A 25,644-nucleotide genomic window follows, 5' to 3' on the forward strand; every position below is an offset into this window, starting at 1 on the left:
CTAGAGTTGGTGTAATATGATTTGAGCTCCATGCTGCGGTTGAAGTGTCATGACAGTTTAGGAGCATGACTGTAGAAGTTTGGTGTTTATGGAACAACGACCTGATGTTCTGTTTGATAGGGGATGACTGCACTTTTCTTGGGTTAAGAGTTGCCTACGTATCAAGTTTCTTGGAGTAAACTTGAATCAAGTCTTACGTAGTTCATCTCTCTCTACTTATGGATGTTTGAGCTGATTTTCCTTATTTGCTCCAGGCCGTTATAAAGTGTAGATCCACCTTGTATACTATCTTGATGATTCGCCATTACTCTGATGTTACAAAGTAAATGTCTCCTTGATTGTTGCAAAGTAAATATCTCCTTGATTGTTGCGCTGAGTGAGCTCCAGAATTGCGCTAGTTGATTTGCTTCCATAAATGGCTGTAACTAATGCTGGGGATGACTTAGGTTTGGGTCGTTGGTATGCTATGATGGATAGGTACGAGCAGATGGATTTGTACGACCTGGTGTGTGGACACGTGTACTGTAGTGCAAAATGGAGGGTACTTACACAGACCGTTTTTATTTTATCCGTTCTTTGGACATTTGTGGTGTGAAAAAAAGGAAGGGTAAAATACAACTTTAAAACACGTGTTGGACAGCTGGTTGGTTTAATTGGCTTTTGAAAAATATACGGGAACTGTTAGGCTGAATTCGTGGACCCAAAATTGCGGCAGTTTGTGGGCGAGTTATCATTGCATTTGTGGGAATACAATAAGGTTTGTTTTTCTCGAGGTTTGCACAGCCAAAGGGTTTTCGTGTGGGAAAGGCCTTTCAGTTCTTCATTCTACTAGTTTACGTGAAGAAAAAGCAGAGAGAAAAAAAGGAAAAACAAACCAACCTGTCTCGTCTTTTTGTTTTCCAGGTGCGTTTCTTTGAAAAACTTGATCTTTGTTTCTTTTTGATTTCATAATATCTATGACCAGTGATAGTTTGAGTGGGGAAGTGGAGATAGATCAGTGGAGAGAGAGAACGGTAAGTGATGGGGATGATGAGGCTAGAGTTCGTAGTGGAGTTGGGGCTTCATCATCATCTTCAATGAAGATGATGGCTGAGGAGTTGGGGCCTAAGTCGCTTTACACTGATATGAAGGAGGAGTTTGATTGGGTAGATGCCGACCTAGCCATATACGACCTGAGTGGAGAGAGGATGTTGTATAACAGTGAATATGTTCTTCCGGATGGGGGAGTGGTGGTTTGTTATGGGAAGTTGAAGACTGGGATGAGGTCGCCGTTTTCCCGTCTTACTGTTGAGGTTTTGAATTTATGTGGAAAAGCCCCTTGTCAGTTCGTAGAGAATAGTTGGAGGGTGTTCCATGTGTTGGATTTGTTGAGTGAGAGGGGTTATAACATTCATGTAAGAGATGTGTTGGAGCATTTCTCTGTGAAGAGATCGTCTGTACTGAACTTTAGTTTACAGGTCGTAAAGGGGAAGTCTGCTGTGATTGTGGGGGGTAAGTAAAGAGGAATGGGGGGCGTAGGCCATTGTTGGTTGTGGGTAATTACACCCCCTCTGGGTGTGAGCTTAATACCCGCTCTGTAAAGTGGGATAGTAGGTAACTATTTTGTAGGTCGTATGTAAGTATTGTGTTTGATATGTTATACGTTTTGATATTTTTGTTTCCTTTTATGCAGAGGTTTCCATTCGGGGTCATCCTCAGCTAGACGTTATAGAAAAATTTGTTTGTTTGAGTTGGGAGGAGAAATGAGCTATCTTGGGGGAGGTTGCCCACTACTTTAAGAATCGTGGAAGGGAGAAGATCAACCGGAAGAAGGTGGAGCAAAAGAAGAGGGCTCGTAAGCTCATTTTTGACATCTCTGATTCTAGCTCGGACATTGAGATGGAGAGGGAGAGTTAGAAGGTACGACCTATTTTTGGAGTGAGAACGGCTGGAGGAGCTGCTGATAGCCGTTTTGCTCCTAGACGTTTTGAGGGAGGTGATGGTGGTCATGCTGGTGGAAGTGGTAGGGGAGCTGGTGATGCTCCTGCGCCTTTTCGGAGGCCTCAGCTGAAGAGGCGCTCTGAGGTGGCTAAGCCTGAGGGGGTGAAGAGGTCTCGAACTGAGTCTGAGGAATGACCTAGTGCTGGGGAAGATCGTACTTCTTCAGGTCGAGATCCTTTGAAGATGATGAATCTGAAAGAGCTAGAGGTTGATGTGGGGATAGCTGATGCCTGGGGCAAGAAGAAGGCTGGTGAGACTGAGCCAGTTGCCCAAAAGTGCAAGGGATCGGGGAGTGCGGCTCCAAGTGACAAGAGTGGTGATGACGTCTTAGATAGCCTTGTCACCTATGAGGACCCGGTAATTGGGCTGAGGAGGTTTGTGAAGAATAGAGACTATAGTTTTAAGTCTTCCTTGGTTATTGGAGGACTGCTGGAGAGCATTGACTTGGATGGAGATAGGCACCAGCTAGAGACCGGGAAGGATGATAAACCATAAAAATGAATAGTTTACCTTCGAAATGAACGATGAAACTCAAAACGTAAGTAAACTAAAACTATTTTATGAGCCTATATTTTATCAAAGATTCTACTCTCATATCCTATGAGATATAGTGGAGTAAAGTGATTCGTTCCACTCCTAGTCCTTCCGCATGCTGTGTTCTCTACGTATAAGTACTCTTAACTAAAAAGTCTAATGAGAGATTTACGAAATGGCAACTAGACTACGATGCAACTACCCACAAGATGCAACTAGTCGACTATCAGAACAACTATGGGAATGCTACGTTGATTCTATGATAAAGAGTTAGAGGGGGATTGATTCCACCTTAACTCGACTTAATCCTAGTAACGACGAATCGTCGTAATCCAAATTGAACTGCTTCGTAGAACAATATGGTTACTCCTAATCCCTAATTACACATGGCATTTCTACCAATTCATAACTAGTATATGAACGATTAAACCCATTCTCATGGTGAACTAATCGTTTCTAGATTGGAAAGGAAATTACGACGACTCTACGATAATCGGAATCAAGCTTTCATCAAGGCTTCTCAACCCCCTCAATGGAGGTTTAGCCGAGAATCATCACGCTATCATTCCCAATGGAATTCAAACAAGACATGATAGAAAGATTGAAACTTTGCTTGTTTAAACCCAATTCAAAACTACTAATGCAATAATTGAATTAAACTAATAATGACAATTACTTAAATCTATGAATTGAAACTAAACAATTAATGGAAATGAAACTAACTTATGGAGAACACTATTTTATTAATCTAATGAATAATAAAACAATGATCCAAATACTAAATTAATAATCTAACTAATCTAAGTCTAGCTATCTACGTAATAAGGGAATTTAGATCTACACAATTGTAATGACAAGAATCGAAATTGACAAACTAGCTATTTTATTAATCAAACTAATTAAGAATAATGATTCTAAGAGTTTAATCTAAAACAAGAATTGAATTTAAACTAAACTTAATTTTATTACATGAAAACTGGATCTATAATTATCTATAGTTTTAGGTCTAACTAGCTACCATTAACAAAGAGTGAAGCTTTGGTTTTTATACTTTCAGATCCAAAAATCGTGCATGGGCTTGGAGCCATGTTTTGGGCGGAGAATCGGGGCCAAAACCCAATTCTTTTCAAATTCAAAAAGGCCTCTTCAGTGCAGTTGGCTTCAATAGACTTTTGTCCACTTTTGCTCCTTTGATTGGATCGAGGCTTATACCATTGGAAAGATCTTTCCGATCCGGTTGTTTTGACATAAGGTAGGCCCATTTCGAGGTCCGAGTCCAAAATTACGACGCCCGAAGTTCTAATCGACTTGTGTGTTATTTTTACGCGTCGACTTTTCAGCTTTTGATCGGGCTTTAGAAAGGCTTTGTTTTCTTGAATCTTGGCCTTTAATCACGGAACTCCTTAGTAACCGACCTTTGCTCCTTTATTTCGCTAAAGTGGCACATTTACGCACATAATGGACTTTGAAGCCCGAAATGCATAAAAAAAATGTCGGTGTTAACTCTTAATTATTACTCACATAATGGTCTAATAGTATGACTCTTACGGGGTTAAAACTACAGTTTTGGTCTCTTATCAAACCACCCCAAACAGCATTTTGCTTGTCCTCAAGCAAAGATGAGAAATTAGAATAAGTGACCAAAAATGGAGTTCTAACTACTCGTTTCATTTGAGTCGCGATTGCATTGACCATATATCAACAAGGCCTTAAACCACTAGGAATTCCTAGTGGGACGAGTTATAACCTCGTGAGAGTTTTCCGATGAAGGTACTCACAAACTTCATCTATACTACAACGACTAAGAAATAAAACTATTGTTTCCTTATTCATGCTCTAAATTAACTATACCTCTCACTAGCAATGCATATAGAGTAATCAAGTCGAAACCTAAGCTAATATATCCATAATAATCAATCATCTACAATAAACATATATACAATGAGTAATACTATGAAATGCCTAGCATGTTCGTTTCTGAAACTCGGGATAGCGTCCTTAAGGTTCTCACAATAATAGTTAAGATACAACACTCTAATTTTTCCACTCAAGTTCCACTACTCTAGTGTGCAGTGTGCACACTTTACCTTACAATCTCAATGACAACAAGGAAGCCGGAGTCGATCAAACACATCTGCCACTTACTATCACACTAACCTATTCCTAATTGAGCTAGAGGTCTTTATTAGGTGTCAAGGGGATTAGGAGATGGTTTAAGAAGGAAAGAAATGGATATTCAAAAGGACAAGTCCGAGATAATAGAGTCTTCATATTATGTAACTAGAGAAAACCTTGTTATTTTCTTTTGCTTCTATACTTTGTTTCCATCCTTAGCCATTTTTTTCTTTTTCTTTTCTTTGGCTTTTTAACTCCCTTTTATTCTATTTTTGGAGTTTTTATTTTATTTTATTTTTTTTTTTTTCTTTTCTTTGGATGGAAACTTCTTTTATTTATTTTCGGAAGCAATTAACTAACTTTTGTATACACAGGTTTTTCTCTTATTCTTTCTTCCTCATTATATTCTCAGACTTATCTAAATTGGGTAGGTTGAATTTTTTATTTTGTTTTGTTTTGTAACAGGGTAAAGGATTTGTGGTTTATGAAAGGCTAAAGAAAGGTTCAGAGGGGCGACTAGCGAAAAATAATTCATAGGTTTGAATTTTTGGCTATATCGATCCAAAGAGAGCCTAAATTCTCGCTTAGGATATGGTTTAGTGATAAAGCAAGTGGACGTGTGATTTCTCTATCCGGATTTTACTTCTCCCTTGTGTCATTTCTCAAATGTTTCGCTCATATAAGGCTTTAGGCTATATTCTCACAGGATTTGTAGAATAAGTACTCTAGCCTAGATTTTTAAACTTCTCGCTAACAATCATCGATACTCATGTAATATATTTATAGATAGATGCAAAGATTATTACCTATATATTAACCTAAGTTTCTAAAAATTATTCTAATGCAAAATCTATTGAGACTTCTAGATTATTAAGAGTATATAGAGAAGGAAAACAATACCAATATTCCTAAATGTATAGCATGAACTTATTTATTTATATTTTTGAAATTTTGAAATTTTGACTAGAAAACACATGCATATTATACATATCTATATCCTAACAGATGCCTTAATTACACGTGTTTCTATGCCCCCAAACAAGAAGCATGCTTTGTCATCAAAGTATTTTAAATAAAGATGGTAGAAAAAAATACCATTGAAACGCGTGAAATTCGGGGAACATCTACAAAACAAAGTTATAACGCATACTAATATAGGAAATAAAACCGACGCGAACTCTATAATGAAGTTCTACCCATTTGGGGTTAACAAGAATGAAATTGCTTGGGACATAAGCGGACACTAACTAGAATTAAAACTGACCTTATCTCCCGATTACTCATCATCTTCCTCATCCTCTTCTTCTATAAAGAAGTGAGGTTCCTTCGCGATCCCCGCCATGCCATGATAATTTTCCGGGCTTCCCGCCATTTATCATTTATTATTGCTAACCTATTAAGAGCCACTTGGTCCGACGGGGTGTAGGGTGCAACCCGATGAGGTTGTATCCTCCACCCTTTCCAAGTCATTTACGCGGAAAGATCGAATAATACTATTTGTGGGTCTTACAATGTCGGCCGTAATCCAATCCGTGAAACGTGTACAAAAACAGGAAAAGAAACATAGCATAACGGGGAAATTAGAAGGGCATAAGAAGGAACTTATGCCTCATGCTATGGGATCAAGCTAAACTAGACATCAAGGTTCGGGGAAGGTCATGACACATACATTCCGTGGCTAAAGCAAGGAAGACGCTGCAAGTGGCATCATTCACGTAAGAAAAACGCCATTCCCTAAAATGTTTAGCATGATCCAAAATATAACAGTTCCTATGTTCATGGACATGCTACCAAAGCGCGACGTTATATTCCCCTTGGTCCTCGATATCGGAAAATGCTGCGCCATACGACTCATGCAAAACTCATAAGTGTAGACATACATATTATCTACCCAATAACACCATGGGTCTTGTATTTCAATTGGGCATAGCAAGTCCAAGCACAAATGCTAGCAAGAACCTGGTAATTTCCACTTGTTCTCCATCTGGTCTCTCAAAGAAAATGCAGTTATCGTAAAAATAAGATGCTAGTGTTGGAGAATAAAGTGCATTAGGTCTTACCATAAGCGGTTCCCCCGCATTATGTGATGTAATCCGAAACCAAGCACCGTAAGTAGTGCTTTGGAACAAATCTTCGAAAGACTGTTTCGGTATCAATGTAGGAGATGTCATCTCAAAATTATGCTCACGAAATAGCTGCGAATGATCCGGGAACACCCTGCAGAAAAACTGGAATTTTTCTGGTCCATGGAAGTCATGCAGGGCGAGTCGCGCTCTACTTGAAGCTGAGTGCGCTCTGAAGTTTTAGAATTCCAGTGTTTGGAGCGGGTCACGCTCACCTTGAAGCCGAAAAGGCGCTCGACAAAAATTCTGAAAAAATGCGGCGCGAGTGCGCTCCCCGAAGCTTGGCCTCAGGGTCTTCAAGATCGGAAATTGAGGCGAAGCGTGGGAATCGTGGGAGTGAAAGGTGAGTGATGGAGGTTAGGTGTAGTGTGAGTTGTGAGTGTAGAATGAATGAAGTTTATATAGGTTTAAAGTTGCTAAAACGGATCGGGAAGTTGCCAAAAGTTTTCTGGCGGTTTAGGAAATCCTAAACTTTCCAAACCCAAAACGGAAACAACTCATTTCCTTGATTCTAAAACAAACCTAGTATCTTTTAGGTTGAATTTAGGATAGAATCTACCTATTTAATCGAGATTTCATATACTTATTCATAGATTTGCCTAAACGGCCATATTTTCACCTTGACTCATAATAAATTCTAAAACAAGGGTCATATAAAAATCATCTTTGGAATAGATAACACCACCCCAAACAATTTGGGAAGGTGGGATCAATATTAAACAACCATACACAATGAAAATAACCTCATTATATTAAAATTTTCATTCAAGTACATTTCACTACAAAATTCAAATTACGGAATTAAACTTACATTAAAATAAATAACAATAATGAAACTACAAATAAACATCAAACGATACTATCCCTAACCACTTGCATCTTGGTAGAGGGGGGGCACCTTCAAGAGATAGCTCTTGAGCTCCCGATGGGCGGCACCATTCGCCTTTTCGGCGACGGCCTTCGTGCCTCGATGGTGTGTCCTCAAAAAGGAGAATCCCGTGAGGTGGGAATCATGCAAGCATGTCGGCCCGGCGGCACCGAAGCTTCTAGCTCGGCCCTCATCTGTTCCCACCGCTTTGTCCTCCCGGGATCGGATCTCGAAGTTATGATGGATAGTAGCCTGTCGAGTCCGGAGGTCTTCGCAGATAGTGTTAAGTGAACGCGTGCCCGCGATGAATTACGGCCATGCGTTACGCATCCGATCAACACCTCTCCGGGGCATCCGTATCAAAACAAGTCAAGTCCTCCTCATCCTCCCGAGGCATTCTCATTTCCCCATCCTCCTCGGCATTCTCATTTCCACCATCCTCCTCGCCCCTACCCTATCCTCGGGCAACCTCCAAACTCGTTGGACACAATCCTTATAGATGCGAGGATTTGATTGTAGGGTGATGTAAGACCTATCGGACACCGAGTCGCCTCTCAACTTCAACATGATCTTGGTTATAAAACACGACTAGAGGTGCAAATGCCTTCCCTACTCCCCTAATCATGCTAAGTAAAAACTCCAAGATCTGAGAACTTCGTACTTACGCTCCCGGAGTATCCATAAAATGTGGGCAGTTCGGGCCGATGTCGCCGACCTTCTCCTTGCCGGGGCGTTCCGACCCAATCCACCGAGCCGCAGACCCGGCTTGTTGGTTATGAGGGATGCACGGCGAACACAATGCGATCTCGCATTGTAGTTCCCTTCGATGAATCGCCACGCATCAACGGCTCTACCCCATTATATTAGGACTCTGTAACATGACATTCAGATGGATTCTAGGCGGAATGCCTAGAATCTCGCCAACAACCCCGTAGTTACTTCCTTCCTCCTCTTCGCCACCATAACAAAATTCTAGTCCCTCCAACTCCCCCGCGTGTTGTAGAACCGTTGGACTAAGTCATCGTGGTAAAAGGCTTTCGGTCGAAAGTACCACAAGCTATTCCATTCTCATCGATCATTTAGGTCCACCGTAAAAGCGGCGCGTGAAGTGGTCGCCCGATAAAAGCTTGCTCGCAAAATTCGGCGTTGTTGAGCCATTTTAGTGTTTGGAATGTAGTGGGGGTTTAAATGGGATGTGGTGTTGGAATTTGAATCGACCGATCTGAAGCAAAACGGTGGTGGGTGGCGACAGCTTGAATTTGTAAATTTTCGTGGGTTTTGGTGATGTAAGTTGGTGGATTTGGTGGTGGTTTTGGTTTTAGAGGAGATTTGAATTGGATTTTTTGATGGTTGGCGTGGGTTAATTTGGTTTCTTTTTATTTATTTATTTTTTTTTTAGGTTTGGAGCTTTGGTGGTCATTAATGGTGATTTGGAAAGATGAACGCGATTGTTTGGGGAAAGGTAAGGGCGTGGAGAAGCGGCTTGCGGCCGTCTTGCGCTGGTTGGGCCCAAGCCCAATTCGAAATTTTTGAATTTTTCGATTTTTTGTGAAACTTCAAATCAAAATTGCCGCTTCGTTACCGGTCCGATTTTTGCGAATGAGATATGAAAATGATCAAGAGAGAATTTCCAATCCAATGATCCATAAAACACTCTATTCTGACCGTGGATGACATATAAGATAGTGGAAAACGCCTCGAAGTGCGTGCATGGCGTACGTTATGCGAACGACTGAACTCTAAATTAATGATTATGTCAACCCGGATCGAAATACAATTAAACGGCCTAAGAAACTCTAATGGGACATAAAACATTCTAGGACAGAAACACAAACACCCCACCCCCAAACAAATTTTTTACAACAAAGCTTAGAAAATTTGTTTTTAGCGATGGTCTTTTAAAGTCGATTCGAGACTTTCTAGATTACTATGTTTATTCTTTTAATATATATATATATATATATATATATATATATATATATATATATATATATATATATATATATATATATATATATATTTATTTATGTCTTTTCTTGTTTATTGTTTTCATTATAAAAGTAAATATATATATATATATATATATATATATATATATATATATATATATATATATATATATATATATATATATTTCCTTTTATAATGAAAACAATAAACAAGAAAGACATAATTCACCCCATAGAAACATGGAGGATCCCGATTTTACCACACACTCCGTAGGAGGGTTACCTTAATGGTGCACTCACCAATATATAGAAATGAAAGGAAATGCACCAAACACAAAAGTTGAGTCATTTATAGTCAGATACTCGAGACTTTATCTAAACATATGTATGAACATGCAGTTTATCATATATCAACAACCGAAATAGTTGTGGATCATTCCATAAAATAAATATCACAGAAAATATATCCAAACACAATCAAGCACCAAGATTTCCTATGACGCAACCTAGTGAAATGAAAGCGAAGTCGGATAACCCTATTACGTAACCTAGCATGCACCTTCTTTTTCATTTTTGAACGAGAGGGTGTTCTAGTAAATAAGTGTGGAAAAGTGAATGGTTGCGGAGAATATGGTGGATATGGATAAGTTGTAGAAGAAAAGCATGTAAACAATGAGGATGTGGGTTTAGCACAAAACTCATTCATGGTGTGTGTAGGGATTTGTTTCAAGTCTGAAAATGAAGGTGTCAAATGCTTTGTTCTTACAAGTATTTGTTTACTAGGTGGATTTAAAAAATTATGAAGCCTGAAGAAACAAAAGGATCGAGTGCAAACTTCGAGATTCCTTTGAAAGGGTGGAAGGGAGTCGAGGTGGATGTTGTGCAAAGTAGTTCTTGATAGGGTGAATCATCACCTGCTCTAAGAAACTCATCGAATTCCTCATCTAGATTGGTCATATCCACGTTACTATGATAGTCATCTACATCTTTGAGAAAGTCATCTATCTCATCCTCATCCGTAATATGTGTATCGACTAGTGTAGGGATGAAAATGTTGGAGTCTGAACTTCCAAAGGAAAGAAATTTGGGCATATGATTATCAGGGAACGTGTTGTTGAAATAATCTCGAGCAAAGCTCTCGATCATGCTAACCTCTCCTTGCCCAGACGAATCGGGTAACTATGTCTTTGTTTTAAAAACATTGACTTCAACAGCAAGATGGCCAAAAGACATGGACATTGAACCATCGCTGACAATTAATGAGTGCATTGGCGGGTTGCCGGAAAGGGCGCCCTAAGATGATCGGGGACAGAGTCGTTAACAACTTCTCGTATCGAGGATGACAAAATCAGCCCGGATAGTAAAAATCCTGAATTTTACGAACATTTTCGACCACACCCTTAGGATACTTAATAGACCGATTAGCTAATTGCAATGTCATTTTAGTGGGTTGCATCTCGTCTAGACCTATTTGTCTATACAAATAAAAGCGGGAGTAAGTTAACTACTAGCCCCGTGTCTAATAATGCGATCGTCCGTATAGGAATCTCTAAGGTGCATTGTATAATAGGACGACCGTGGTCCTTGTACTTAACAATTCCATTATGTTCGGATAGAGTTGGGAATTGTTACTGTTAAAAAAGCGTCTTTTGGTATATTTGTCTTACGCCTAGTAGTACACAACTCCTTAAGAAACTTAGCATGGTGTGGTAGCTTTTAATAGCCGAGGAAGGGAAGGTTTATAGTTAGATTCTTCAAAACGTCCCCTAATCTCCTCATAATTAGTATCCCTAGTTAACACGGCTAATTTTTTTGTGGAAGCGGTGGTTTCGTCTATATTTAGCAATGGTATCACCGGATGTTTAACCGTGGCTTTCTATTTCTTAGGTTATGTTGTGGCGGGTACCTCTACGGTGGTAGGCTCTTGAGTTTCTATTTCGGTATTTAGTAAAATAGCGGTGTAGGGTTACTCTTGGTGGGGTAACTATAGGCATAGTTACTTTGTTATCAACCACTCTGCGAGCGGAGTGGTGATGGCCTTTAGCTCACCTACATTTTCATATTCATTACTAGTATTATCGGTTACCTCAAAGGCTGTGTTTGTTGTTTTAGGATTAGATATTTCGTGGACGGAAACACACCTTTGGGTTGGGATTTATCTTGGGCCAATTTGTTGGCTTAAATTATTAACGGATTGTAGAAGTTTTGTTAGTTAGATTGAGCCATGGTTTGGAAAAGTTTTTGGCTCACTTGTATGAAGGTGTCAAGACGATCCGGTTGTGTGGGTGTAGTAGTCACGGATGGTGTGAATGGAACTATCTCGTGAATTATTTATGGGCAGATTTTGATAGTTATTATTTCTTAGGAACGATACCTCTATTAAGCGTTATAATTATTATAACTACCTTGACCTTGTACTTGACCTTGTCGAGGTTGCACTTGGTTGTTGTAATTATTAAAATTACCCGACCACAATCGCCCTTGTCGTGGTGGAGCTTGGATAAAAGCGTGCATTGGCTTAACATATTGATTATTGTACCACGGAGGTGTGGCGTGTTGGTTATTTCTCAACTGAAGTTGGGATTTTTTTGTCAAGGGCGTTAGGTTCACTATTAATGGAACAAGCCTGTTCATAGGCTATAGGACGATAGAAGTCGGGATGCTCAAGGCTCCAAGTGAAACTACATGGATTTGAATTTACATTCATGACGGGGATATGCTTTTGTTGAGCGAAATGGCCTCTACCTTTTTAGTGAAAGTGATTCGATTAGAGTTCTAAGCTCGGGATCATGTTTAATTTCAAACATACCGTGACGCCTTAAACTGTATTAGAAGAACTAGCGGGGAATGGTGGATATCGTCACTACCCCCGTTGTTATTTCGCTTAGTTTGATCCTCTAAAAATTTATAAGCCTCCAAGGCTCCCTTTAGAAACTACCCCATTCATTATGTCAAGGACTTCTTTATGGTGGTGTAGAAGTCCTTTGAAAAGGCCGCGAACTAATGTGTCTTTCGCTAAGTTATGATGTGGACACTCTATAAGGAGATCGGTGAACGATTCCAAGCCTCGAAAATGATTCATGAGGATTTTGTCGAAAAGAAATGAATCTTGGAAAGCATCTCATCCGTCTTTAGGGGTGGGTAAAATGTTCCATAAACAATTTGAACAAGTTTAGCCCACGAGTCCACGTAATTAGGCGTTTGGGGAGTTAACCAAGACGCGCCTTATCGGCTAAGGTAAAAGAGAATACCCTTAGTTTAATTTGTTCCGCACCAACCGTAGGATGGTGGAATGTTGTTAGGACTTGTTCAATCCGCACGATGCGATAAAGTTTTTCATGGTCTAATCCATGAAAAGCGGGTAACAAATTAAAAATATTTGGGGGATTGAAAATTTCCTAATCGGTCCGCTAGAACGATGCAAGATTTGGGGCTATATCGCTCAAGGCTTTATAAAACTCGAGAGAGGAGTCTCTCCGCCGTCGGGCATTATGTCGGTGGGTGTGTGTGAAAAGGTAGCTAGAGGTGTAGTAGATGGTATACTAGATAGAATCGTTTGTTGGCGTTGTTGTGTTTTGTTCGACCGGACCTTAATCTCATACAAGGCTAAGACCAAATTTAGCTAAACACATCAACACTCCAAACAATTACGATATACTAGTATAAACCTCTAACAAGAGATCGCGAGGTGTGGAAGAAAGGAATACCGACAAGCGTCCTTGCTTTCGCTTATGAATAGCGTCTTGTTTCTGGCGTGTTAGGTGTATATAACAAGTTAGAACAACGAAAAACTTGAAAAATCAAAGTTGAATCAAAGCGTAGAAATCAGGAAAAATCTAGCTTAGAGCGCTGGCTTCGGCTTAGAGGCATGGTGGTCAGCTCCGTGTAACTTCAAGTTCTGTGATTTAGGGCGGTCAGGCTCCACAGGGGGGCGGTGCTTTCGGTGTTATAGTCTTTTGGTAGTCGCTCCGTTTGGAGCTTGAATTGCTTCGGTGTACTTTTTTCGCGGAACTTTTCAACGCTGAATCGGAAAACCACAGTATGAATCAAACAAGGGTGGGTGGGTGAAATGGGAATTTAAGAAAAGTACTTACACTACGAAATCAATGCAAAAGTGAAATTAAGATGGTAGCGGCGCCATTTGATAAACCATAAAAATGAATAGTTTACCTACGAAATGAACGATGAAACTTAAAACGTAAGTAAACTAAAACTATTTTATGAGCCTATATTTTATCAAAGATTCTACTCTCATATCCTATGAGATATAGTGGAGTAGAGTGATTCGTTCCATTCCTAGTCCTTCCGCATGCTGTGTTCTCTACGTATAAGTACTCTTAACTAAAAAGTCTAATGAGAGATTTACGAAATGGCAACTAGACTACGATGCAACTACCCACAAGATGCAACTAGTCGACTATCAGAACAACTATGGGAATGCTACGTTGATTCTATGATAAGGAGTTAGAGGGGATTGATTCCACCTTAACTTCGACTTAATCCTATTAATCCATTTAATCGTCGTAATCGAATTGAACGCTTGCGAACAATATGGTTACTCCTAATCCCTAATTACACATGGCATTTCTACCAATTCATAACTAGTATGTGAGCGATTAAACCCCATTCTCATGGTGAACTAATCGTTTCTAGATTGGAAAGGAAATTACTTAACGACTCTACGATAATCGGAATCAAGCTTTCATCAAGGCTTTTCAACCCCTCAATGGAGGTTTAGCCGAGAATCATCACGCTTATCATTCCCAATGGAATTCAAACAAGACATGATAGAAAGATTGAAAATTTGCTTGTTTAAACCCAATTCAAAACTACTAATGCAATAATTGAATTAAACTAATAATGACAATTACTTAAATCTACTTAATTGAAACTAAACAATTAATGGAAATGAAACTAACTTATGGAGAATACTATTTTATTAATCTAATGAATAATAAAACAATGATCTAAATACTAAATTAATAATCTAACTAATCTAAGTCTAGCTATCTACGTAATAAGGAAATTTAGATCTACACAATTGTAATGACAAGAATCGAAATTGACAAACTAGCTATTTTATTAATCAAACTAATTAAGAATAATGATTCTAAGAGTTTAATCTAAAACAAAAATTGAATTTAAACTAAACTTAATTTTATTACATGAAAACTAGATCTATAATTATCTATAGTTTTAGGACTAACTAGCTACCATTAACAAATAGTGAAGCTTTGGTTTTTATACTTTCAGATCCAAAAATCGTGCATGGGCTTGGAGCCATGTTTTGGGCCGAAGAATCGCCCAAAACCCCAGTCTTCAAATCAAAAAGGCCTCTTCATTTGTAGTTGGCTTCAACAGACTTTTCATCCACTTCTGCTCCTGTGATTGGATCAAGGCTTATACCATTGGAAATCTTTTCCGAGCCGGTCGTTTTGACATAAGGTAGGCCCCATTCGAAGTCTCGAGTCCAAAGATACGGCCTTCGAAGTTTCACTGACTTGTGTGCTATTTCTACCCGCGTCGACTTTTCAGCTTTTGACCGGGATTTAGAAAGGCTTTGTCTTCTTGAATCTTGGCCTTTAATCACAGAACTCCTTAGTAACCGACCTTTTCTCCTTTATCTAAGCTAAAAGTGGCACATTTCGCACATAATGGACTTTGAAGCTGAAATGCATAAAAACACGTAATCAGTGTTAACTCTTAATTATTACTCACATAATTGGTCTAATAGTATGACTGTTACAGGGTTAAAACTACAGTTTTGGGCTCTTATCAAAGGACTTGGGGGTGAACCTGAGAGATATGGATCACTCCCTTTGCTTTGTAAGTGTCTCTCCAACCTGAGCCTTGTCTTGTTCTTTGATGTTACTGCTTTCTGATTTGCTTGTTGTCAGGTGCTGGCTATGTATAGGAAGCTGAAAGAGATGACCCTTATCTCCGACCTATACAAGAAGGACCTAGATGCTGCCAAGGATGCCTATGACAAGCTTCTGGCTGTGCAACAGGTGGAGAGGGCTAAAGTTGTAGGGTTAAGGGTTCAGGTGCACGAGCTGGCTGGGAATATGACCCTATTGCAACCATCTCTTGATGCTTCAAAGCTGGTGGTTTAACATTGGGGGGTGAATGCAAGAAAGCGCAAGGCGTTGCTGAACGAGCCCAAGCTAAATATAATGACCTGGTTGACTTGGTAGAAAGCGGGAATACTTACATTCTGGTGGATGACTTCTTGGAGCAAGAATGTAAGTACAAGACCCTAAAAAGGTCGGTCGAAAGTGGGGCTGCAACAGTAGTTGTGGATAGTGATGTTGCAGATGTTAGTAGACGACCTGATCTACCATCCGACCTTGGTGCTGCTCCAACCGTTCAGCCAACTGAAGAGGTCTCCACAGAAGTTGTAAATGCAACTGGTAATCCAGCTAGTGGTCTTGTTGGTGAAGAGGGTGGACCACTGGAGCCTTTAAATATGGAGAATCTTTATTGTGTTAATTGATCCTCTTGTCTTTGTTAGCCGTTTTGATGATGGATGAAATATTTGAACAATATTCTATTTCTTGTTGTAGTTGATACTGATACTGATATTGATGACTTTTGATTTTTGATGGGGGTACTGAGGTCGTTTTCTCGAGATAACCTGGGGGCCTTAGTATCTAACCAAATTGTGTAAGTAGTAAAATATTTAAATTACTTACTTGTTCTTCATTGATATTGTCTTTGAATTTTCTTTGAATGTGATTGCATGAATGTGATTGTATGACGACCTGTGCTGCATAGTGGCAGTCTTGACGATTTGTTGGACTATGATAGATCGTCTGATGTTCGAAAGTCGTAATCATTTGGTTCACGACCTGACTAGATGAGCTTAGTCGTCACCTACATCTCCTTGTGTGTGTTGATTGGGTTGTTCCTTTTGGGGGAACTCCTATTGACTCATAACTAGCCTTTGATTGGTAGTTATAGTTGAGCCAAGCTTAACCCTTTTAAAAAGGTCTTAAATTGTCCTTGGGTCCTTTTGGAGGTCCCATATATTTGAATTTGATTGATAATTGCATGGAAATTTCAGTTGAATCATGTTTAACCCTGGCGTTGGTGTTAAGTTGATTTAGAGTCCTTTTGGGGGACCTAGGGTTGGATTTGATTAGTAATTAACCACTGCATGGTAATTGTAGTTGAGTCGTTCTTAACTCCGTCTTTAGTGTACGACCTAACATTATGATGTCCTAGGTCGGGTTGCTAATGCAAGATGTGTGGTACTCATGTAATGCAAATGTGACATTTGTACTCAAAATGCTGATGAAATTTTATTCATATTGACTGATACATCTAGAGAAAGCTTATTGATAAAAACGCTTGAGGAGAGCTGTGTTCCAAGGTCAGGAAAGCACATCACCGAGCTGAGTTTTAATCCAGCATGCTCTATTTCCAATGACTTTGTCAACAATGTAGGGGCCTTCCCATGTTGGGTCGAGCTTGGCTAGAGCTAGTGTCTTTTTGAGGACTAGGTCGCCATCTTAGAAAGATCTTAGGACTACCTTATTGTTGTAAGATCGTTGGATTGTTTGGTGATACCGAGCTAGGGATATTGTAGTTGTTTCCCTTCGCTCTTCTAGGAGTTCGACCTCTTTTGCCAAGATATTGTCATTTTCTCCTGATTCGATAATGTCAGAACATGTGGTTGTGATTGTGAGTTCTGATGGTATAACTGTTTCTATTCCGAAACAAAGTGTGAAAGGAGATTCATTAGTACTGGCTCTGGCTGTTGTTATGTATGCCCATAGAATGTTCTCAAGTTGTTCTGGTCATTGACTTTTCTTGCTCTCCAACTTCTTTTGGAGATTTTCCTTGATTTCCTTGTTGGTAACCTCTGCTTGACCATTGTTTTGTGCATATCTAGGTGTAGAAAATGCTTGAATGATGTGCCATTTTTGTAGAAATGCCTTGACTTGTGAGCCAGCAAATCGAGTTTCGTTGTCCATGACAAAGGTGTGGGGTAGACCAAATCTTGTGATGATATTGGTTCATATGAAGTTGATGACGTGGACTTCTTTGACTTGGACTACTAGTAGGATTGCTTCAACCCATTTGGTGAAGTAATCTGTGGTGCTAGGACGCATTTGAGTCATGTTTTCTTTTGTGGGATGAATGGTCCCATGATATCTAGCCCCTACATATGAAAGGGCTATGGGCTGGCTATGTTGATAAGCTCTCGTGCTAGACTTAATTGGTTATGTCCAAATGTCTGACATTGGTGGCATCTGAGAACGTATTTCTTTGCCTCGATGTGCATGCCTGGCTAATAATACCCTTAGGCGATTGCTTTGTGAGCCAGAGATCTTGCTCCTGCATGGTTGCCACATTCTCCTTTGTGAATCTCGTCAAAGATGAGTTGGCCTTCGCATGAAGTTATGCATCTTAGGTGAAGTCCTCCTGCGGATTTACGAAACAATCGACCGTTGATTACGGTGTATCTAGGAGCTCTAAATTTTATGGCACGAGCATTTTTTGTGTCTGCTGGGAGCTCCCATGTAAGAGAAATTTTAGAAATGGGCTTATCCAAGATTGAGTGATCTCTTCTTCGGATGAAGGTTGAAAATCTGTGAAGATGTTGACACTTTGTTGCTGGTATGAGGGCCTCTCTAGGATGTCAATGTAGACTGTGGTTGGACATGTCTCTTGTGTCTTTCAGGCTAAGAAAGCCATGCTATTTGCATGTCTGTTATCCTCTCGAGGAATGTGTTCCAAGGAGAATGTTTTGAACGAGCTGATGATGTCATTGATGACCTGAGTGTTTTGGCCAGGTTTGCTCCGTTTATTATATACTCTTTGGTGATTTTCTTGACGATTAGTTGTGAGTCACTGTGAGCTTTGAGTTTCTGGACTTGTAGCTGTTGCGCCATGTGGAGGCATGTGATTAATGCTTCATATTCCGCTTCGTTGTTGGATGTTGCAAAATCGACCTTAATTGACTTTTGTAGCTGTGTTCCTTCTGGTGAAGTTAACACAGCCCCTAGTCCACTACTGCTATTGTTGCATGCTCCATCTATATAGAGGTGACATGTGTCTGGGGTTGATGGTTGATGAAATGAAGTGATTGGCTCGGGTTCCCAGTTGATATCTTCGATGGAGAAGTCTGCCAAAAAATCAGCGACGACCTGACCCTTGTGAGACGTTCTAGGAATGAAGTCTATGTGATGCTCTCCGAGTTCTTCAGCCCATATGACCACACAGGCTATTTTGTTGCTAGAACTTAACACCTGTTTGATGGGTACATCTGTGATGACCTTGATAGGTGTTGTGAACTTGGAAGTAAGGTCGGAACTTTCTAGCAGAGTATAGTAGAGACAATATCGTTTTCTCTATCGGAGAGTAATACTTTTCTGAATCTGCCAATGTCTTGCTGGTGAAGTAGACTGGCTTTTCGATTCCCTCGTTCTCATGAAAGAGAACCGAGTTGATAACAAAGTCGGTGGTTGCAAGGTAAAGCCCCAGTGTCTCTCCTTCAGTTGGTTTGGACAGGACGGGCGGAGTTGATAGGTAAGCTTTCAGGTCATTGAAAGCTTTGTGACATTCGTCTATCTATGTGAATATTGCACCCTTCTTCAATATTTGCAGGAATGGTCTGCACTTGTCATATGCACGTGAGATGAATATGTTGAAGGCTGAAACCATGCCAGATAACTTGTAGATTTGTTGTTTGGAAGTTGGTTATGGCATCTCAAGGAGAGCTCGTATCTGTTCTGGATTTGCTTCGATGTGCCTTTGTGAAACGAGGTAGCCTAGGAATTTCCCTGAAGCTACCCCAAATACACATTTTGCTTGGTTGAGCTTCATTTTGTTTTGGCGCAATCTTTCAAAGGCTTCTTGTAGGTGAGAAATGTGATATTTAGCCTTTTCACTTTTGACTACCATGTCGTTTATGTAGACTTTCATAGTATCGCCCAGCAAGTCTTTGAACATCTTTTGACAAGTTTTTGGTAGGTCACACCTGCATTCTTCAAGCCGAATGGTAGGACGTTGTATCAAAACATTCCTTGTTCAGTTATGAAGGACGTCTTTTCCTGGTCTTCCTCTGCAAGTGGTATTTGATTGTACCCACTCTATGCGTCCATGAACGATAGGAGTTCGTGTCCGCAAGTTTGATCTACTAGTATGTCAATTCTTGGTAGGGGGAAGCTATCTTTGGAGCAATGTTTGTTAACGTTTGTGAAGTCTATGCAGAGTCATACCTGGTCGTTCTTCTTAGGAACGGCTACGATGTTAGCTAGCCACGTCGGGTACTCGACTTCTCTGATGAATCCCACATTTTTGAGCTTTTCTATCTATTCATTGATGGATTTCTGAAATTTGAAGCCAGTTTTCGAGGACGTTGTTTGATAGGCTTTACATTTGGATTGACATTTAACTTGTCGCAAGAGACCTGTGGGTCGATTCCAGGCATATCGATATACGACTAAGCAAAAATATCTTTATTGAGAGATAGAAATTTGACAAGTTGCTCCTTGAGCTTGGGGTCTAAATCGGCCCCTACATAGACAAACTTTGGATCATTATTTGTGCCCAAATTGACTTTTTCTTCTGGTTCTATTTGTGCTTGCTTCCCTTGAGCTTGTCTGCTTCTGATGTTGGAAGGCTGGAAGCTTGAGGATCTTGCAGCTTTGGGTTTTCTTTTGCTTGGACGACCTGAGGTTTGGTCGTGGTTGTTGTGCTGACTTGATTGCATCTATAAGCCTCTAGTTGGTTCCTTCTGAGCTCCATGATGCCTCGGGGTCCGAGGAACCGCAACACTTGGTGCAAGGTGGATGGAACTGCTTGGATCTTGTGGATCCACCTGCGCCCTAGGATGGCAATGTAGGATGACTTGACATCAATCACGCTGAAATGTGTTGAGGTTTTGACCATGTCCTCTTTTTCTCCAATGGACACTGGTAGGATGACATTTCCAATGGCATCTGTGCGTTATCCATTGAACCCATAGAGTGGTGCATTTGATTCTATCATAACCGAGTCTGGCAGGTGCATGTCTTTGTACGTTTGATAGAAAAGGATGTCGTAGGAGTTGCCTGGATCGATGAGGACTCTTTTGACTGTCCACTCATTGATTTTGACGTGCACTACCAGGGCATCATTGTGGGGTAGGCACACCTTGTCTAGATCGTCCTCCGTGAATGCTATGGAGGTCGTTGACTGAGAGCTGGTAGGAGTGATGACTTTAACTTTGTGGGAGAGGTGGCAGATTTATTATAATGCGCCTACCCATCTGCGCTTTTCCCGACATGAGGTTTCGTTATTGGAGGTGTTTGTAATCATGTTGATTACATTTTCCTCGTTTTGGTCGGAGGAGTGTCTCTTGTTGTGCCTCGACCGACCTAGGGATTTAGATCGTCGGGCTATTCTGCTCCTGCTACTGTTGTTAGCACGTCGTTCATGGCTTCGGCTCCTACTTCTGTGGCGATTGGCATTCAGCTTATGCCTAAGGTCGCTTTCCGGCAGAAACTCTTTCAATTTGCCCTCCTCAACTAAGTCTTGGAGGTAGTGCTTGAGGCTCCAACATTCATTGGTGTCATGGTGGTGGAGCTTGTGAAAATAGTAGTATGGGTGTTCTGGTATGGCGATCACCTTGTTAATGTTGGGTTTGAAGTATGACGCTGTATATATCTTCTTTAGGATCTGGCTTGACATCCTGGAGAAGTTGGAGAATTCCCTTTTTGTGTAAGAGGGCTTGTGGGAGTTGGATCCCTTGTTGTTGTTATTGCTGCTGCTGCCCGAGTGGTGATTGTTTTCTTTGGGTTCTCGTTTGTCGCTTACTGCGAGAACTTCTTTGCCCTTGTGCTAGGCCAGCCATTCTTCATACTTAATGTACTTGTCAATTCTGTGATATAGGTCCTCTAAGCATTTTGGTTTGTTGCGCATCAGAGATCCTGCTAGGTCGGAGTCATCCAGGAGAGCGTTGGTGAATGCAGAAGTTGCAAAACTGTCCTTTAAGCCTGACTCCATTGAGAGGAGCTCCTTTTTGAAACGTCCTAGGAAAACTCGGATCGTCTCGCCATGTGCTTGCTTTAGTTGAAACAAGGAGTCCAGGTCGGCTTGCTTCTTTCTGTTGTGGACAAACTTTATTGTGAACGTCTCAGCTAGCTTGTCGAAGTTGCTTATTGAGTTAGGAGTGAACGTATAGAACCATTCTAAAGCTCCGTCCTTCAGGCTGGCTAAAAAGAGTTTGCACTTCAGGTAGTCGTACTCTGGAGCGCTGTAGAGTGTGAGAGTCTGGTTGAAATGAGCTACGTGCTGGCCTGGACACGAGCTACCATCGTACAACGGAAATTTTGGTTGGATGAATTCTGAAAGAGGCTGCTTGTCCTTGATTTTAGTGGTGAATAGTGACACTTTGTACGTCTGGAGTATCTTCTGAGTGATCTGGATCGCACTGGCTCTGTCGTTTGACTTCTCCAACCTTTGGGCGAAGTCTTCTAGTCTTTGATTGGTGGTGGTGGTGAGGGCTGTGACGGCATTGTTCTCCACTGCGTCTGGAGTGCCGTTGTTGGCGTTGGAGGTAGCTTGCTCGCGCATTGTTTGATTTTCATGTTGCAATGTGATGAAGGCCTCCTGGAGCGTCTTCATCTGATCTGCTAATATTTAAAGTGAGGGGTCCATAGTGGTTTTTCTAACCAACTTTGTGGGCTTGAGAAAAGAGTGTGTGTTCTTTTCTTAAGAAAATGAACCGGCAGACGGCGCTAATGTAGAGGTTTGGTGTTTAGGGGACAACGGCCTCATGTTCTGTTTGATAGGGGATAGCTGCACTCTTCTTGGGTTAATTGTTGCCTACGTATCAAGTTTCTTTGGGTAAACTTGAATCAAGCCTTACGTAGTTTATCTCTCTCTACTTATAGATGTTTGAGCTGACTTTCCTTATTTGCTCCAGGCCGTTATGAAGTGTAGATCCACCTTATATGCTATCTTGATGATTTGTCATTACTCTGATGTTACAAAGTAAATGTCTCATTGATTGTTGCGTTGACTGAGCTCCAGGATTGCGCTGGTTGATTTACTTTTATAAATGGCTGTAACTGATGTTGGGGACAACCTGGGTTTGGGTCGTTGGTACGCTCTGATAGATAGGTACAAGCTGATGAATTGGTACGTTCTAGCGTGTGGACACATGTACTGTAGTGCAGAACGAAGGGTACTTACAATAACTATATGAGGGAGATAGTTCAAATGAGAAGTGCTGGAGAATCATAGCCAGAACCATCTTTACTTCTATTAAGGTGAAATTTTGGCCAATACAAGTCATCCAAATGGGAAAAACGCCAGTTGATTCTTGGCAACCTTAGAAGCTCCTTCAGCAAATCTATCGGGGTTGAATTCATCGGCATCATCACCCCATAAGTCATGGTCATGATGGATAAGAAGTATCGGTAGCGTTAAGTCTACACCAGTCACCAGGTGGGAGGGAGATGTCGCCTACTTTAGTCTCCTTACAAGTATGTCGATATATCTCAACTGCTGGTGGATATAACCTCAAGACCTCATATAAAACCATGGTCACCTGCAAAAAAAATTGGTAAATATTAGGATTTGAATCATCTGTAGCTATGAAGGGTTATATTGACTAAAAAGTACTTACAATATTGAAATGACTTATAGTTTCATGCATGGTTGGGTGGATTTTTCTGGCAAATACGAGTAACTTCTTATCTGGCCTTCTCTTGCCAGCTTGGATGCATAGCCAATACAACTATCGTCCATGTAAGCAAGGACAATGTGGTTTCTTGGCCAGCGAAGTAGAATTGCTTGCATTCCTATATTACTTCATCAATTGTCAAACCATTGTACTCTTTGTTACATACTCACATTATCTTGAAGCTTGTTCTGGTGATTAGATTGCAATAGCAAGCTCAGTAAGTAGTCAAAACCTGACTCTCCACTGTTCATCATCTGTTCTTTTTTATGAATCATTTCTTTTAACATAGATTTTATCTCTTTATCCATATTGTATCTCCTTTCGTTCTTCTTCGTTGGTATAAATTTGCGCACGGGCAGATCTAGGATTTTGAATCAAAGGGGGCTGCTAGTATAAATTTTAACTAATAATGTTTTTTTTGGGTGAAATCTCTCCCCAGATCCGCCCGTGCGCAGAAACACATGTTGTAGCTGGCCTTAGATTTCTACCTCAATTAATTTTACAAGTATAACTCAAGATATTGTATGTTATTCTTTGGTTTATGATGAGGTGAAATTTACTTAATTACTAACCATGTATATGTATTGTAAACAATAATTCAACCAAAACAAATAGATGGAGATGCACCTGAATCCAGAAAACTATAGGCTTATGGCTTCAATAACTAAGCCTGTTTTAAATGAGATCAGTAACTCTTTGATGCTGTCGAGATTTGAACCCCAAACCTCTTGTATCATCACCCAAAAGTCTTACCTACTTTGCTAGTCCGCACCTGTCTAACTAAAGTACCTTGTTTCTTTTGAAGTTGGAATATCCTCTTGCCTTCCTTGTAGCTGCTTCCGAAAGCTGTTCTTGAGATGATATCACCAGTAAGATTCCCAAATTCTGGCCATATATCCAATTCACAGAAACCTTGTTCACCAACCAAGTTCTTCCAGTGCTAGATCATATACTCGCAGCTAGTCAAAATTGCTGGCAGGTACCATCCTCTGCATTAAAATTTTAAGAGAGGTATACCATAGATCCGAGCTACATGATGTTGTATGGAGATAAAAGAAAACAATAGAAGACAAGGATAGAATAACAGGTAATAACCAAGGCGCAGATTAGGCTGTCCTTAAGGAAAGATTTCGCCCCTTCCAATGGTGCGTAAAGGCAACGATGGCGTCTTCCTCCACAGGATTCAATGGTTAGCTGACGGCGACTTTGCACTAGAACGGACTACCCTCTAGAACAGCAATATAACTCTCGGGCTGGCCGGGGCCGGGGAAGAAAAGAAGAAGAATAGGTGTGAATCTCTGTTTCTGAAAAGTGGGATGAAGACTGATAAAGTATTCACGATTTCTGGTTTTCTCTTGAATTGGATTCGCTGGTGTATAGAGGCAGCAGCACGACTTCTATCTCTCTCGATATAGAGGCAGGCAGAACAAAGACGACCACGGTATACACGAAGTTCTCTCTCTCGGCGTCTCTCTCTATTCTCAGGATGATCTCTCTATGAACACAGGCGGTGTTTATATAGAGTATGATCGATTATCAAAGATGGAGAAGGACACCTCTCCAAGTCGGTTTCACAAAACCAATTCAAGTAGAACTCTAGCTAGCTAAACTTGCTACAAAAGCAAAAACAAGTTTAGGCAATTGGTAATTCAAGTACCACTCAGACAATCAGAAAACCCCAACCCCGACATTTCGGCTTCGGTTGGGTTCGGGCGGTAGGTGGCGTGTGTGTGTTTTTGGGTGAGTCCTCCCTCCTAACACAAAAGCCTTTGTACCCTAAGGGCGCGCCTTTATGCTAGAGGATCACCTCATATACCTCACTTGCTAGTGGTGGTTCACCAATGTGGGACTAAACAACACACAAGTATTTTGAAATACTCATTAGAGATTCCAACAATCCCCCACTATTTCAAAATACTAATAGTCCCCCACTATTTTGGAATAGGATATTACAAAAGAAATGGGTTAACAAAATGCCAGAGAGAATCGAAAAAACAATGCATAAGATACCGGTGCTTTTCGGCTTGAACCCGGTCATAGGGTAACATGTCTTATAATACGTGAAAGTGGTGGATTAAAAAATCTTTGAACCAACATTCCCTTGTAGTAAAATAGAGGACATGCACCCACATTGCTCTTTCATTATATGCCTGTTCTGCGGTGTTGCGCTTTTTTTTTGGCCCTTGCCCGTGTTATGTGAATGCTCTAGAGTACTTGCCTGAATACTCATAAGAACCGACCCAGTTCTACATTCACGTAGGTGGATATCCATCAAGTGTACATAGCATAGTTTAAAATACACTATCTCATAAAAATAATGGACTATGGATTCCATTAAGAGTAAAATGACTCATCCTTTTCTCATTGCTATTCAAGTTATACAAAGTATACAATAAT

At 40.5% G+C, this 25,644-nt stretch overlaps 1 pseudogene; it reads right to left on the reverse strand.

Annotated features, from left to right (window-relative positions):
* LOC147519422 (cytochrome P450 CYP72A616-like) lies at positions 1-23,710 on the reverse strand (annotated as a pseudogene).
* Between the last annotated feature and the right edge of the window lie 1,934 nt (positions 23,711-25,644).

This window comes from Coptis chinensis, chromosome 2 (genome assembly GCF_015680905.1).
Source record: "Coptis chinensis isolate HL-2020 chromosome 2, ASM1568090v1, whole genome shotgun sequence".
Classification (NCBI taxonomy): domain Eukaryota; kingdom Viridiplantae; phylum Streptophyta; class Magnoliopsida; order Ranunculales; family Ranunculaceae; genus Coptis; species Coptis chinensis.